Source organism: Puma concolor, chromosome B2 (assembly GCF_028749965.1).
Source record: "Puma concolor isolate L17-30 chromosome B2, mPumCon1.1.hap2, whole genome shotgun sequence".
Lineage (NCBI taxonomy): Eukaryota > Metazoa > Chordata > Mammalia > Carnivora > Felidae > Puma > Puma concolor.
Genome location: NC_141671.1, coordinates 24,531,295 through 24,546,456, shown reverse-complemented (window position 1 = coordinate 24,546,456; position 15,162 = coordinate 24,531,295). Strand labels below are relative to the sequence as shown.

The 15,162-nt window shown below is 42.8% G+C and overlaps 1 pseudogene; it reads right to left on the bottom strand.

The window, feature by feature from the left end:
- Positions 1 to 7,004: 7,004 nt before the first annotated feature.
- LOC147580799 (CCAAT/enhancer-binding protein gamma-like) lies at positions 7,005 to 7,428 on the bottom strand (annotated as a pseudogene).
- Between the last annotated feature and the right edge of the window lie 7,734 nt (positions 7,429 to 15,162).

The window sequence follows — 15,162 nt, the reverse complement described above, 5'->3', positions numbered from 1 at the left end:
TCACCTGACAACTAGTTTCTGGGAGTCTCCTGGGAGGGGTGGTAATTGGCCTAGTGTTTCTAGAATGCCTTGCCGAGAAGGCAGGCTGAGAAATGGAACCATAAGTGTGAACGGTTTGAGGAGGCACATCCTACCCATAGCTGCTGCTTGGGGAGTTTTAAATGTATGCAAGAGGGTCCAGTGGAGGGGGTGCAGTGACAAAAGACGATTGCACCCAGGTGTAAACTGGAGAAGTTATCGCCATATTCTGATTTGTAAATGCTAGCGGTGATAGTACCATTACACAGATATGGAAACTGAGGCTCAGAGACACCATATGATTTGCATACACTGAAACTATGGAGACTTAACTCCACTTTTTTTTTTTCTCTCCAAATCCAGTTTTTAACAGAGCTGGATACAATATTCAGGGAGCAAAGAGAACTAGCACTGACAGAATACCTACTTTTGTGTCTGACACCTCATTTTTCCTATGAAATCCTCTCCCAGTCCTGCCCAGTAAGTATGACCTTACCTGTTTTACTGAAAAGGAAGCAAGCTCAGCATTAAACAATTTGGCTAGAAAGTGGTAGGAGTTGGGGTTAAAACCCGTTCTGCCTGCCTCCAAAGCCAGTTTTCTCTCCTGTCTGCTAATCTAGTCCTTTTATGTGAGTTATGAGAAAACAAAGACCAGAGGGGTTAAGTGACTTGTGGAATCACACAGCAGGTTACGGGAAGAGCTGAGCCTGGAATCTGACCCACTCCACCATAAGAATCTGGGGCTGTGTTATTATCTAATTGTTGCTGCCCTGAAATCAAACAAGATCGTAATGAGGTACCCAGTTAGTCCTTTTAAAGCAGCTCTAACATTTAGCAGCACTAAGTGATGAAAGAAGCCTGGGACTTCAAAATGCCCAAAAGAATGGTACCAAAGCCTGCAGCCAGGGGTGGATCCGGGTCAGTTCTATATATAGATGTAATTGTTCACCAGCATTTTCAACTAGTTTGTCTGAGAAGCCTTGTAAATTCTTTCAAGTCCTGTTTCTCCACGGGCGCCATGCACTGTGCTGGGAATAGCTATGGATGCTGAATCGTTAACCCTGTTGAATATCTCATTGTCTGAAGGTAGCCCAGCTGTGACTCTATTGAAACAAATCAAGGTACGATGCTCTAATGGAAGCCACCTGAATTGCGAGCATACAGTGCAAGTGGTGACCAGAGATGACCTGTGCCACCGAGGCACAAAGCCCAAGAGAGCTGCGGAGAATGAAAGAGACATGCAGGCTATTCTCAGATTCGCACTGGCAGGTCCTTATAGCAGCGACAAAAGGAGACACAGACGGGGGAGTTGCGACAGATGGTCTCTATCCAGGGAGTAGCAGAAGAGATGCTGACGTCAAGAAAAAACGGGGGCTGTGACCCTAGTGATGACTCTATTTCCTGTTCCAGGCGACTTGGCAGGGATTCTGGTAGGAGGAACACTTACTCATTGTCAAGATTTACTGGACTCCTCTCTTCACCATTATTTGAGCATTTGAAAAGATGGGAGGTTCTTACAAGTGGAAGAGGTTATTTTGCAAGGATGCTGGTTGGGGTTCAGATGCTTTATAAGTGGAGTTCTGGCAGCATCTCTTTGTTGTTACATATTTTTATAAAAGCAAATTAGCACCCTAAAAGTGGAGGAGGGGTGGGAAGAAAGTGGATCTCCGACCCTCTTGAGGGTCAAGGATTGGAAAGTAGGTCTGCACACTGAGCCATATTGTAGTGAGGACAGCAGAGCCCAGGGGAGCACAGTTTATCATTAGGAAAGTGCTCAGGACCACTGTGAACAGCTGTGCAGGTTGTGCACTGAACAACTCTCAGTTAGCGGAGGGCACCATTTACTTTTTAATCTCTTTTTGGATTTGTGCAATGCATAACATACAAGTTGTATATGATGACCCTGGGAGTCCAGAACCTTATACAGTTCCAAAACAGAAAGATCAGAGAAGAGGTTTCATTCTAGTCACTGCATATTGCTTATCCTGGAACCCACCCTGACCCAACCACCCTGATGCCCTGATGTATCTGGAGGAAGATGGCATCAGGTTTATTTGAGCATACAGAGTTGTAGCACCAAGCACTTGATAATTTAGGACACAGGGAATTTTAGTATTCAATATACCATTGTCTCCCTTGGTTATCCAGAGTCAGTATAAATTAATAAGGATTTACCCTGAAGCCAGTAGGAGCAGACAGCTAGACACAAGCCACTGCTCTATGGGATGGTGGGAGCTTGGCCATCCAGCCCTGGTTCAACTGACAGCAGCACTAGTGTGGTCAGCAGGTTTCGCTGGTGGCCATGGTGGCATCGGCCATAGCCTCCAGTTCTGACAGTTCCAACAGCTGCAAGGTGGGGGCAGGGCTGGATCCCTGGCTCTGCCCTAGCGGTGGCAGTGCTCACTGAATTCCAGTTCCAGGGGAGTCACACCCCCAAGGACCATCAGGGAGCTAGTGACTGTGGTTGTTTGTGTTACAGGGGCCCAACAGAGTTCCCACCTGGCCACCCACGAGTGCCAATCAGAACTATTTCAAGAGTCTCTGGAAGCAATTCTTGAGCACATTTGGGGTGGGGAGAATCTGTGGAAGACAGATAAGAGGCTGCAGAGCTGAGGCATAGGAATCTATGCAGCAGGACCTCACTGACACCCAAAGTCTGTCAAAGCTTAAGGCACACTGGCTATGCAGATACATGCATCTCACGGCAGAAACTGGGAGACTACCATGAAACCCTTCATCTTGCATTCCTAGGATTCCTGATAGCACAGACCAAGTGCTCAAAGAATAGACCAAGGCACAAAGAATAAAGAAGCATGTGCTTCCCGCGGGGGGTGGGGGGGAATCATGGGGTCAGGGAGCCAGCAGGAATGAAGCAAGCAGACATCAGGTGAACTGGGAGGTAGTACTCTAGGTCTTTTTTCTTGGAGTATCTTGACACAGGGTTGGGTTTGCTGCTAAGAAGAGGACCTTAGGGTCTTGTGGAGTCTTTCCTGGAGCCACTTCCTCCATGACTGTGGCCAAAATCAGGAAGAGAATAAAACCTGCCCAGCTCAGCTGACATGATAGTTACTGGCACTAAGTGTGTTGATGCTTTCCAGGGTTCTCCAGAAGGTCCAAGTAGAAGCATCTAAATTAACCAAAGTAATGGACAGTCTTCTATGAGAGGAAACAAAAACGTGGCCTCTTCTGTTCAGAATGACAAGGCTGAGAGGGAAAATAAAGTTTTATCAGATTCATCCAAAGAAAAGAGAGGGAAGTACTGTTTTAGGGCAGCAAGAAAAAGACTTCTGGAATGACTATAAGAGGTGGTTCCCTGGTAGTTAGGAAGGGCTGGGGCTCCAATTTCACAGGTTAGTGTCCCTACCATTAAGCACAGTCATACTTTCTCAGAAACTTCCATGGCGACACTGCTGTCAATGCCCATTCTTTGAACGGATTGTTGAGAGGGACATGCATCTCGTACACCACAGTGTTTTGTTTTGCTTTAATGTGATTTGGAGAGTAAAGGGCATTGGGAAGAATGCTGGGGACAAAATAAAGTACGACGTTTGCTGTGGACTCCACACTAATCAAACTCTCAAAGTCCCATGGGAGATTGAAAAATAAAATAGTAAACAGTACCCAGGAAGCGCTGACTTTCTGAAGTCTGTGCTTCCTAGGAGCCCCTGGGGATGGTGAGTCAGAACCAAGGAAGGACAGCAGGGAGGACCAAACTGGGGCTTGTCATATTTAGGGGGTCGTAAGAATTTCTAGTGCCATTTGCAATGGAGAAAAAGTCTTATGTAGTTTAAAAAATATTAGATGACCAACATTATCCATTTACTGCCTGGACGTTTTAATTGGCGATTGACCAGGCTCTGCTTTGTTACATCTTTTCTTTTGTTGTCTCAAGTAATTGGCTCCCAACTCACAAGACAAAAATCACTGGGGCTTCAAATCCCTTTGCAGAGCACACTCATCGGTGGATTTGGTAAATATTTCTCGCATATGACATGTACTGCTATTTGTCATGTTCGTGTTAATGGGATTGATAAAACACAACACTAAAAGAAAGCATTGCTAAAACTTATTGACCCTTCTTGTCATGTATTTCCTTAATCAATGAATACTGAGTAAATACAAATACTATTATAAATTTGTGTCTTTCAAAATACAGTTTAAAAATAATATTTAATTACTTTAATTGTAAAAATAATACATTCTTATTTACCATTTATTGAGCAATTATTAGGTGTCTGGCCATGTGTGAAGCTCTAGCCATGAAGTATCCCATTTAACCTTCCTGATGACTGTGCAAGGGAGGCATTATTGTAATCCCCATTTTATAGATAAATAAACTGAGGTTTGAAGAGTTCCAGTAACTTACTGATGGTCCCACAGGTAAGGAGAGGCAGAACAGAACCTTGAGACCAGACCAACCTATATTTTAATTACCACATTATTCTACTTCATGTCCTCTATTGGAAAATTTAGAGGACCACCTGGGTGGCTCAGTCACTTAAGCATCTGATTTAGGCTCAGGTCACAATCTCACACTCATGAGTTCAAGCCCTGCGTTTGGGCTCTGTGCTGACAGCTCAGAGCCTGGAGCCTGTTTTAAATTCTGTCTTCCTCTCTCTCTCTTGCCCTTTGCTCCCAACTCTCAAAAATAAATAAACATTAGGGGCGCCTGGGTGGCGCAGTCGGTTAAGCGTCCGACTTCAGCCAGGTCACGATCTCGCGGTCCGTGAGTTCGAGCCCCGCGTCAGGCTCTGGGCTGATGGCTCAGAGCCTGGAGCCTGTTTCCGATTCTGTGTCTCCCTCTCTCTCTGCCCCTCCCCCGTTCATGCTCTGTCTCTCTCTGTCCCAAAAATAAATAAACGTTGAAAAAAAAAAATTTAAAAAAAATAAATAAACATTAAAAAATTTAAAAAAAAAGAAAATTTAGAAAGCTGGAAAGTATAAGGAAACATATCTCTCATATCCCTTCTATTCAGACATAGGGGTGACAACATTTAAAATTTTGTCTATCCAGCCATTCTTCTCCCATGTCTGTTTTTTTCACTGAAGTGGTTTTATGCAGCACATTTTGTTTTGCATTCTCATAAAGTACCTTTCTATATCAAATTTTTTCTGTAGTATCACACATTGTCCATCATATGGTTGAATTATATTGTATTTGACCGTGGCCCTATTGTTGAACATTTACATGGTTTCTAAAGTTTATTATTAAATAGTATGTGGCAGATTGCAAAATCTGCCCTCATAGTGCCCTCATAGTGCCCTCATAGTGCCCTCCACTAGTAAAGATGTGGAGCCTAATTCTCCAATCCTCCAATCTGTTTAGGTCATTTGACTTGATTTAGCCAATGGGACGTGAGGACGTGTATACAGCTGACTTGAGGTGTACTTGCTCACTGGGGATGGCTGAACCTTGTAATTGCCACCTTTCCAGACAGTCCGGCCCAGGTAACCACTGATCTACTTTTTCTATCATTTTAGGTTAAAATAGTCCAGGCTTTTTGATATGTAAAATATATCATGAGCTTTTTATTAGTCACATATAATGTGATGTTTCCTTTAAATGTGCTTTTTTTTTTTTTATTATTTTAGAAAGACAGATGAGACACAGAGAGAGAGAGAGAGAGAGAGAGAGAGAGAGAACAGGGGAGGGGCAGAGAGAGGGTGAGAGAGAATCCCAAGCAGGCTCCATGTGGAGCCTGACATGGGGCTCAATCTCAAGACCATGAGATCATGACCTGAACTGGAATCAAGAGTTGGGTGCTCAACCAACTGAGCCACCCAAGTGCCCCTAAATGTGCTCTTTTGAAAGACCTTTCCCAAACCAAAGATTACATAAATATTGGTCTGTATTTTCTTCTATTTGTTTTTACAGTTAACCTCTAGTTCATCTGAGATTTATTTTAATTTTTTTTTTTCAACGTTTATTTATTTTTGGGACAGAGAGAGACAGAGCATGAACGGGGGAGGGGCAGAGAGAGAGGGAGACACAGAATCGGAAACAGGCTCCAGGCTCTGAGCCATCAGCCCAGAGCCCGACGCGGGGCTCGAACTCACGGACCGTGAGATCGTGACCTGGCTGAAGTCGGACGCTTAACCGACTGCGCCACCCAGGCGCCCATCTGAGATTTATTTTAATGTATATGATGAAGCATCTATCATTATTTCCAAAGATCTTATTAATATACATTATCTTTTTCTACTAATTTAAAATGCCAATTTTTTCATATATTGAATACACACATACATGTATTCCTGGATCTGTTTCTGTTATTATTTTTTTTTAATATTTATTTATTTTTGGGAGAGAGAGTGAGTGGGGAAGGGGCAGAGAGAGAGGGGGACAGAGGTTCCCAAGTAGGCTCTGTGTGCTGTGAGTGTAGAGCCCAATGTGGGGTTCAAACTCATGAACCATGAGACCATTAGCTGAGCAGAAGTTGGATGCTTAACTGACTGAGTCACCCAGGCGCCCCTCTATTATCTTTTTTGATCTTAGATTATTGCAGGGTTTTTATAATTGCAATGGTTTTATAGCTTTCCTGGACAACTGGTAGTATAAGGCACTCCCTCTTCCCAATAACTGCTGATTAGTCTTTTAATTTTTTATCCATTTTTTTCTTCCCAATGAACTTGATTTTTGTTCCCCTTGGGAAGTAAGGATTTATTAAGAACATCAAAGTCCAAGGGTTTGGGGTTTTTTTGGTTGTGTGTGTGTGTGTGTGTGTGTGTGTGTGTGTTTCATTGTTGTTTTTACCATATACCTTGAAAATGTGTTTTTTTCCTCACAAAAGCAATCCATCTCATTTAAAACTAGATAGTCAAATTACATGGCTAATCAACTCTTCAGTGCTGATCCTAGAAGACAACCTTCAATGAATCTTTGATTAAGGGAACAAGACTGCGTTGGGCCATTGACACCAGTGGTGAAAGGTAGTCACGGCCTTAACGTTCAAGCTGCAAGTTGTGAAGTTGGGCAGAGGTGAGGTCTACTGTACTGTGTTATCAGGAGTTGTGATCTTTCCAGTGCTACCGGGTTGCACGGTTTCTGCAAAGTTGTGTGAGAGTTCAAGAAGCACATCTTTCTGTACGCTCAATTCTTTAGTCAGCAATTGAATTTTTGCTTCCAACTGTTCATTCTCTTCATTGAGCTGATTCACTCTGTGCTTTTGGCTTGCTTTTCAACCGGCCCTTTCTCACAGCCATGCTGTTCCTCTCTGTGCGTTGACCATACTCATTGCTGTTTCGATGCAGGGGTGAGCCCTTGTTGCTCCGCTTGCTTGGAGGCATGGCTTTGCCTGCACCCCTAGGGCCAGCAGGCACCAGCGGAGGAACCCACTGTGAGCTGGCAGGGGCCTGAGTGTGAATAACATGTACTCCCAGAGTACTGTTCTGCTGTGCTATCTTGCTCATGTGGGTATTCTCTCCTGCTGACACTGAACAGGTAGAAATGAGGTCAGATGATCAATGGTTTCCACACTCAGCTGCCAAGAAACCTTCACATGTACCTGAGCCTCCAGCCTGCCTGCCCCCAGGAGGCCTCCACTGGGAGCAGCCCCACGAGTCAGAGAGGGGGAGCCACAGGTCTCCAGTGACCTTTACAATCAGTTCATCAGCTTATAAAAAAACAAAGAGGCCTGGGAATCATGGGCTTTAATCATTTTTTACGTTATTATTGTGATTTACATTTTCACTTATGTAAGTCTTCTTTGTCCAAGTAGGTTGTCCACTTCCTAAGGACAATAGTCATGTTTTATATTACGTCTTTGACATCTCCACAATGCCTGCCTGGCCTATAGAAAATCCCCCGTTTGTGCATATGGATTTAGTAACCACTTCTCAGAAATTTACATCACCAGAGCTTCTACAAAAATATTTTGAAACCGCCTATCACAAAGAATAGTGGATAATAGACATCTAATTTTGAAATGTATTTTCAATAAACTCAAGTGAAGTATTTTTTTAATATTGAAATGTTCACCAACATTTAAATGAGTCCATACAAAATAAATTAATAGATCAGAATTGGAATTCATACCAAAAAAACTGTCCAGCATCTTTTTCTTTTTGTACTCTACTTTTATTGCTATGTTCAGTATTACTAAGTCTAAATAAGCCATTATTCAGACTTTGCATTATTTTTCACTTTTTGTGGGTATGTTTATGATGAGATTTAGTCAGACTAATTCCTTCTGTAAGAATGTCTTCACATACAAATTTTAAAAATACAGGGGCGCCTGGGTGGCGCAGCCGGTTAAGCGTCCGACTTCAGCCAGGTCAAGATCTCGCGGTCCGTGAGTTCGAGCCCCGCGTCAGGCTCTGGGCTGATGGCTCAGAGCCTGGAACCTGTTTCCGATTCTGTGTCTCCCTCTCTCTCTGCCCCTCCCCCGTTCATGCTCTGTCTCTCTCTGTCCCAAAAATAAATAAACATTGAAAAAAAAATAATTAAAAAAAAATACAAAACCTTAAGAAAGATGAACTCAGTCTATGTGGCTGATTCATAGTCCTGACTTTTTAATCTTGACTGCATCCATTTGCAGAGAAACTTACAACATTAGAGCTGAAAGTGCCCTCAGAATCAATTCATTCACTTACCTGAGGAGGAAACTGAGGTTCAGAAAAGTAAGATCAGATCATATAATTAATTGATAGCAGAGCTGGGTCTAGAACCAACCCAATCACTTCCACCCAAGTGATATTTCCCTTGAATTAGGCTGTAATATTGGCAAGTGTCTTGGACTTTTCTCAAAACCAAATTAATTAGAAGTTGCTTTTTTAGAAGCATGACTTGTTAAATGTTTACCCTTATTTTGTGGGGTGGGGGAGGAGAGCGTCATGAAGTCATGAAATCAAACAAACAACAAAGGCCCTGAAATTCTAAAAAGATTAGTTTTTGCTACAAGATAAACTTGCTCTTTAAAAAGAGCAAGGTCACTTTCAAAACAAAATGGCAGCCCCATAAAGCTATTGAAGATTATATATAATGGGCATAAAAAAGCGAAAAGAGGGGGAAAGAGAGAAAACGTGGCACCGCATACCAAAGGAGATGTGACTTTCAACAAGCGATATAATGGCAAAATCCATCAGGTAACAAAGAAGGTGGACAAAATGAAAGGGAGGCAGCCAAAGGCACGTGGGGCAGGATTAAAGGACAGAATGAAACATGTTTAGAACAACTCTGCATCTCACAGGATTTCACAAGCAATTTCAACTGAGATATATGTTGGGTTAAAGCACAGTATGACGAGGAGTTTCCTATTTAATGCAGAAGACGGGTTGATGACCTAGTGAGCAAATAATCCAACCTGAGGAGAAATACCCCCAATCAAAGGCAGTGCAGCCAGACAGTCATCTAAACAGAGACCATGCATGCATCATCTTGAGCCAGGTAATAATGCCTCACAAAAGATGCATTGGCAGGTAGGTTCTTTACATTTAGTCAAGCAAGACAGGGGTTCATAGATCCAGGCATTGCCCCTCAAGTGAAAGGAAAATACTTAGGTTCACTTAAACAAAACCACACACACACACACACACACACACACACACACACACACATAAGAAAACCTCAAAATAGAGCAGTATATCCTGCTCATAAGAATGAAGTTCTAGGAAGTTCCAGAAACAATGGGTACACTTAACAGTTTCCTAACACTTTCATAGTTGTTGATAAAATGAGGCTTAGCAGGGGGCCTGGGTGGCTCATGTGGTTAGGTGACTGACTTTGGCTCAGGTCATGAACTCACAGTTCATGAGTTGGAGCTCCATGTCAGGCTCTGTGCTGACAGCTCAGAGCCTGAAGCCTACTTCAGATTCTTGTCTTCCCCCTCTCTATCCCTCCCCTGCTCACACTGTGTATCACTCTGTGTCTCTCTGTCTCTCAATAATAAATAAACGTTAAAAATTTTTTTTAAAAACTAGGTTTAGCATACCTTGATGTCTTCTTTTTCAAGTTGGGGTTAAAAAAAGTCTTCTCTCAAACTAGGGACAAAATAGCAAATATAAAGGTTGTTTCCTGGATACCAGGCTTCTCTGGCATGTATGAATTATTTAACTTGAAACATTAAAATGAATGGTTTTTGAAAGAAACAAGGCCGAGTTAAAAAAAAAAAAAAAAAAAGGAATGATTCGACTTCATGCCATATGCAAAATCAATCCCAGGGTGGATTGTGGAATTAAATGTGAGAGGTAAAACAATAAAGCTCTAGAACATAATGTAGGAAACTGTCTTCATGACTCTTGAGATAGACAAATATTGCTCAAACAGGACACACAAAAAGCACTGATCTTAAAGGAAAGACTGATAATCTGGGCTGCATTACAGTTAAGAACTTCTGATCAACAAGAGGTACTATTAGGGGAAATATTAAAGAGGCAAGCCACAGAATGAGAAAAGATATTTGTGATACATATATTCAACAGAAGACTTGTGTCCAGAATATATAAAGAATTCCCACAAATCAATAAGAAGAAGACAGATAAGCCTACTTTTAAAAAAAAGGTAAAGGTCTTGAACAGATACTTCATCAAAAAGGACACACAAATTGGGGCACCTGGGTGGCTCAGTCGGTTGAGCATCTGACTTCAGCTCAGGTCATGATCTCACAGTCTGTGAGTTTGAGCCCCCCATCGGGCTCTGTGCTGACAGTGCTGAGCCTGGAGTCTGCTTCAGATTCTGTGTCTTCCTCTCTCTCTGCTCCCACCCCCCACCCCACTCATGCTCTGTCTCTCTCTCTGTCAAAAATAAATAAACATTAAAAAAATTTTTTTTAAAAAGGACACAGAAATGACCAATAAACATATGAAAAGGTAGTCAACCTTATTGCTCATCATAAAAATGCAGATTACAACTTCAATGAGATCCCAGGATACATCCACCAACATAGGTAACACTAAAAAGACAAACTATATCAACAGTTGGTACAAATGTAAAATAATCTGAACACTGCTGGCAAGAATGTAAACTAGTACAACCACTTTGGAAACTTCTCTGGCAGTATCTACTGAATTTGAACACGTGCAAACTTTATGATTCAGCAACTCTATTTGGGTTTGCATTACAAATGTTCACCAGGGGAGCCTGGGTGGCTCCGTCTGTTTAGCCTTGGACTCTAGGTTTTTTCTCAGGCCATGATGTCACAGATTCACAGGTTTGAGCCCCATCAGGCTCCACACTGACAGTACAGAGCCTGCTTGGGGTTCTCTGTCTTCCTCTCTCTCTGCCCCTCCCCCACTCATGTGGTCTCTGTCTCTCTCAAAATAAACAAATAAACTTAAAAAAAAAGCCAATGTGCACCAAAAAACATGTACAGAAATGCTCATAGAAGCGTTCATTGAGTTAATAATAAATATTATTCATTATAGCTCCAAACTGAAAACGAACCAAATATGCACCAACAACAGAATGGATACATTGTTTGAATATCATACAATGGAATACGACACAGGAAGGAAGAGGAAAAAGCTACCATTATCATGACATGCAAGAATCTCTCTAACTTGACTTTGAACAAAAGAAACCAAAAGCAAAAGAGTACATACAAGATAATTCTATTCACATAAAGTTCAAAAACAGGCAAATTTACTTTTATGGCAGTAGATATAAGATCATGATTACATTTTGGAGATGGGTAGTGACTGGGAAGAGCAAGTGACAGCTTCTTGGGTATTGATAATACTCTATTTTAAGATCTGAATTGGATCACATAGGAATGTTCATTTTGTGAAAATTCATTGAGCTGCAAGTTTAGGGTTTGTGCACTTTTCTGTAGTAGTTACACCTCAATCAAAAATCTATCCAAAATTGGGGGTGCCTGGGTGGCTCTTTGGGTTAAGCATCCAACTTTGGCTCAGGTCATGATCTGACGGTTTATGGGTTCAAGCCCTGCGACCAGCTCTGTGCTGAAAATGCAGAAGCCTGCTTGGGATTATCTCTCTTCCTCTCTCTCTCTCTTTCTCTCTCTCTTTCTCTCTCTCTTTCTCTCTCTCTCTCTCTCCCTCTCTCTGCCCCTTCCCCACTTGGGCTCTCTCTCTCCCTCTTTCTCTCTCTCTCTGTCTCAAAATAAATAAACTTAAAAAAAAATTACCTAAAGTTTTCTGGACAACAGCATGAATGTGTGTGTCTACCTATATCTCCAGAATTGTGAAAGAATAAATTCGTTTCATTTTAGGTCAAATAAATCAATAAAATGTAGCCAACCTTCATTCCTCCACACAATGTAATGATGAAAATTCCACCAATGTAATAATGTTTCATATTTAGTTTCACTCAGTTCTCATATCAATATTGTCTGAGGCTCAACTTACTTTCTTATATTTGTAATACCTGTAACCAAAAATAAATATTTTCTAATAGAAAATTTATCTAAATTTAAATAAGGGAATCTTACTCCATATACTAGAGCTAAAAGAATAAGATGGAATTCCAAGGTCAAGCAGATAGACTTAGAAACTGCCAGCAAACCCCCTGCATCAGTGCCTGGAGGCCCCTGGAGGACGCTTCGCTTGGACAAAGCACACGGGGCCCACACATAGATGGTGTCTGTTGAGGCAGAGCACTTACAGCCATTGTTTTCCTCATATGCATGGCGTCGGGCTGAACTGATGCCAGGGGCTGATCTCAGCTGTGGTCCCCAAGGACTGCGTCCAGAATGCACTGAAGGATTGTACCAGATCACAGATCCGTGAGGTCACAGTCCCCGCTCTGCCTCTGACCTCACCAGCAGCATTTTTCAGAGCACTCATCATTGTTTGCTGGGAGTTTAAAGAGAAAGAATGCATCGCTATGCTAGTCAAACATCTCATGCATTCACTCATCCACTCATTTATTCATTCAGCAAATATTTGTTGAGTATCTATATGTTCAAGGCATTCTGCTTGGTTGTCTACAGTAGAAAGAAGCTCTAGGCTCCATGGAGATCATCTTATTTTCTAAGGACCTCCAAGTTTACCTTGTAGGGAGGATATAGGATATGGATATCCTCTGGAAGGAACTGGTGAGACAGGAACAAAAAGTAGATTTCTGCATCTTTCCCACTGGTGTTCTATTTCCCTCCCTAACTGCTGCCTCATGTCTGCTTCCAGAAGGTTCCATCCAGGATGAGAAGTAAGCAAGAGGAGCAGAGAGCAGAGGAGGCTTAATTTCAGCCTTCATTTAGATTATTGGAACTGTCCTCTTATTTAGGGTAATAGACTGCCTTCGGATTAGCTACAGGTAAGTCACTTCTCCAAACCAGCTCTCTCCTGGGAAAGAAACTGTAGCTGTCACAGTTAGTTGTTTGTTCAGTATCTGTTGCCTTCACTCACATGTCCTCCTTCAGAGCAGAATCCCGATATCTATCCTTGTCCATGCATGTTTCAGGGGAGCCCCCAGGCACAACTTGGGCCCTCGTCCAGAGGGGAGATCCTGAGAGGTCTAACCAAAAGCAGGTTTCCCCAATCCCCTTTCTCTTGGTGGCTGCTTAAGGCTGGGTTCGTTAGGTGGTTAGTATGAGACCTGAGGGGACTCTGCTGGGGGCTTCTGGGGAACTTTGCTCTCTTATACAGAGATTATTTGTGGATCTGTGAGGCCTGGGCTGCTGTGGCCCATCTTGCCACCAGCCTGGGGAGGAAGCCAACATCGGGGGTGGATGCGCAGAAAGAATGTGGTCCACTTTGACATGGTGCAGCCATTGAATTAACCAGCTCTGAAGACCTACTCTGAGCCCCTTGTGATGGGAAGGAATACATTTCCATTTTACTTAAGCCTATTTGAGACAAGACTTTTCCACTAGTTATAGGACTAAGGAATCCTGATTGATGCAGATACTCCACGATCATGGTTAGAAATCTCCTTGTATAATTATTTAGTGAAATGAAATCAGGACAGAAGTGAAATTGAAGCTCCACAAAATCTGCTTTGGGCCATTGACCCACTAATTTATCTGTTGGCATTTGAAGTCAACAGAGAGGCACCACACCTCTGTTTAAAAGTGGGCCACACAATACATATACTTAAAGGACCAGGATTTGATTGGTCATTGTTTGAGTCACTTCCTGTTCATGAATCTTTTTCTGCTCTGGAAGCAACTTTCCCAACTAGCTCTCTCTCCCTCCTTTAAAGCCTTTTTGAAAGGAAATTGAAATGAATCTCAACAGCTGTCAGAGCTTGGACCCGAGCCACAGGGCATCTTGGGGAAGCATTTAGCAATTTCCCCAACTGCAGCCAGAGGAAGGGCTATTAGGGAATCTTCCTCAGCCCATCCTTAAACAAGGCGGGGAGCCCAGAGGCCCTATTTTTAACAACCTCCTCAGGTGATCCTGAAATAGGTGATCCAGGGACTTACGGATCTAACACGCCCCCGGACCAAGTCTGCTGATTCTCTGGAAGTAGCCTAGGGTAAAGGAAAAGGAAGCGTTTGAAGTCAGGGCTCTGTGATTCCTAGCTGCCTGACCCTGCCTAACTGAATCTATTTTTTCATATGTAAAATAGGGCTAACAATACTTGGTTCCTCCACTGACTGTCCTGAGGAAGAAATACTGAATGAAAAGTCCACATTCACACTTGGCCTCATCGGTTCTGTTTGCTGTTGTCCTTGATTCTGTAGGCTCTTCAGGACCAGGGCTCCAACCCCTCACCCACAGGACACAGGCTGTGCCAGCATCTGACCTCTGAGAAAGGGGGGTCCAGGCCTTCAGTAATAAATCCATGCAGCTGGCCTTTCTACCTTCCTGTACACCTTCTGTTTGGTGCTGCTGTTAAAGCAGCCCTAAGTGGTTTCTGAACCCTGCTCCCCCAAGCAGTTCCTAACAATTAAAGTGAGGGAAAGAGACTCTCCTGCTTAGACACTAGCCCACCCTCCTCTTCCCTCCTTCATAGGAAAGATGAAGAGAAGGAAAAAAAAAAAAAAAGGAGAGCAAGGAAATTGGCAAACACCAACCTCCAGGCAATTCTTCCTCCAACACACATTTACTGAGCACTTACTATGCACCAGACACAGGACGATGTCTTCAAGTTTCCTCTGGCCCCCACCACACTCCTCCACTCTTCAGCTTGTAGGAATGTATTGACAGCCAGAGTCTGGGGAAGAATGATGGAAGTTTCACTTGGCCTGGGTTTCCCCTTTTTCCTTCCCTTCCTGAGAACCTCTCTCTCCCAGCCTCCAGGCA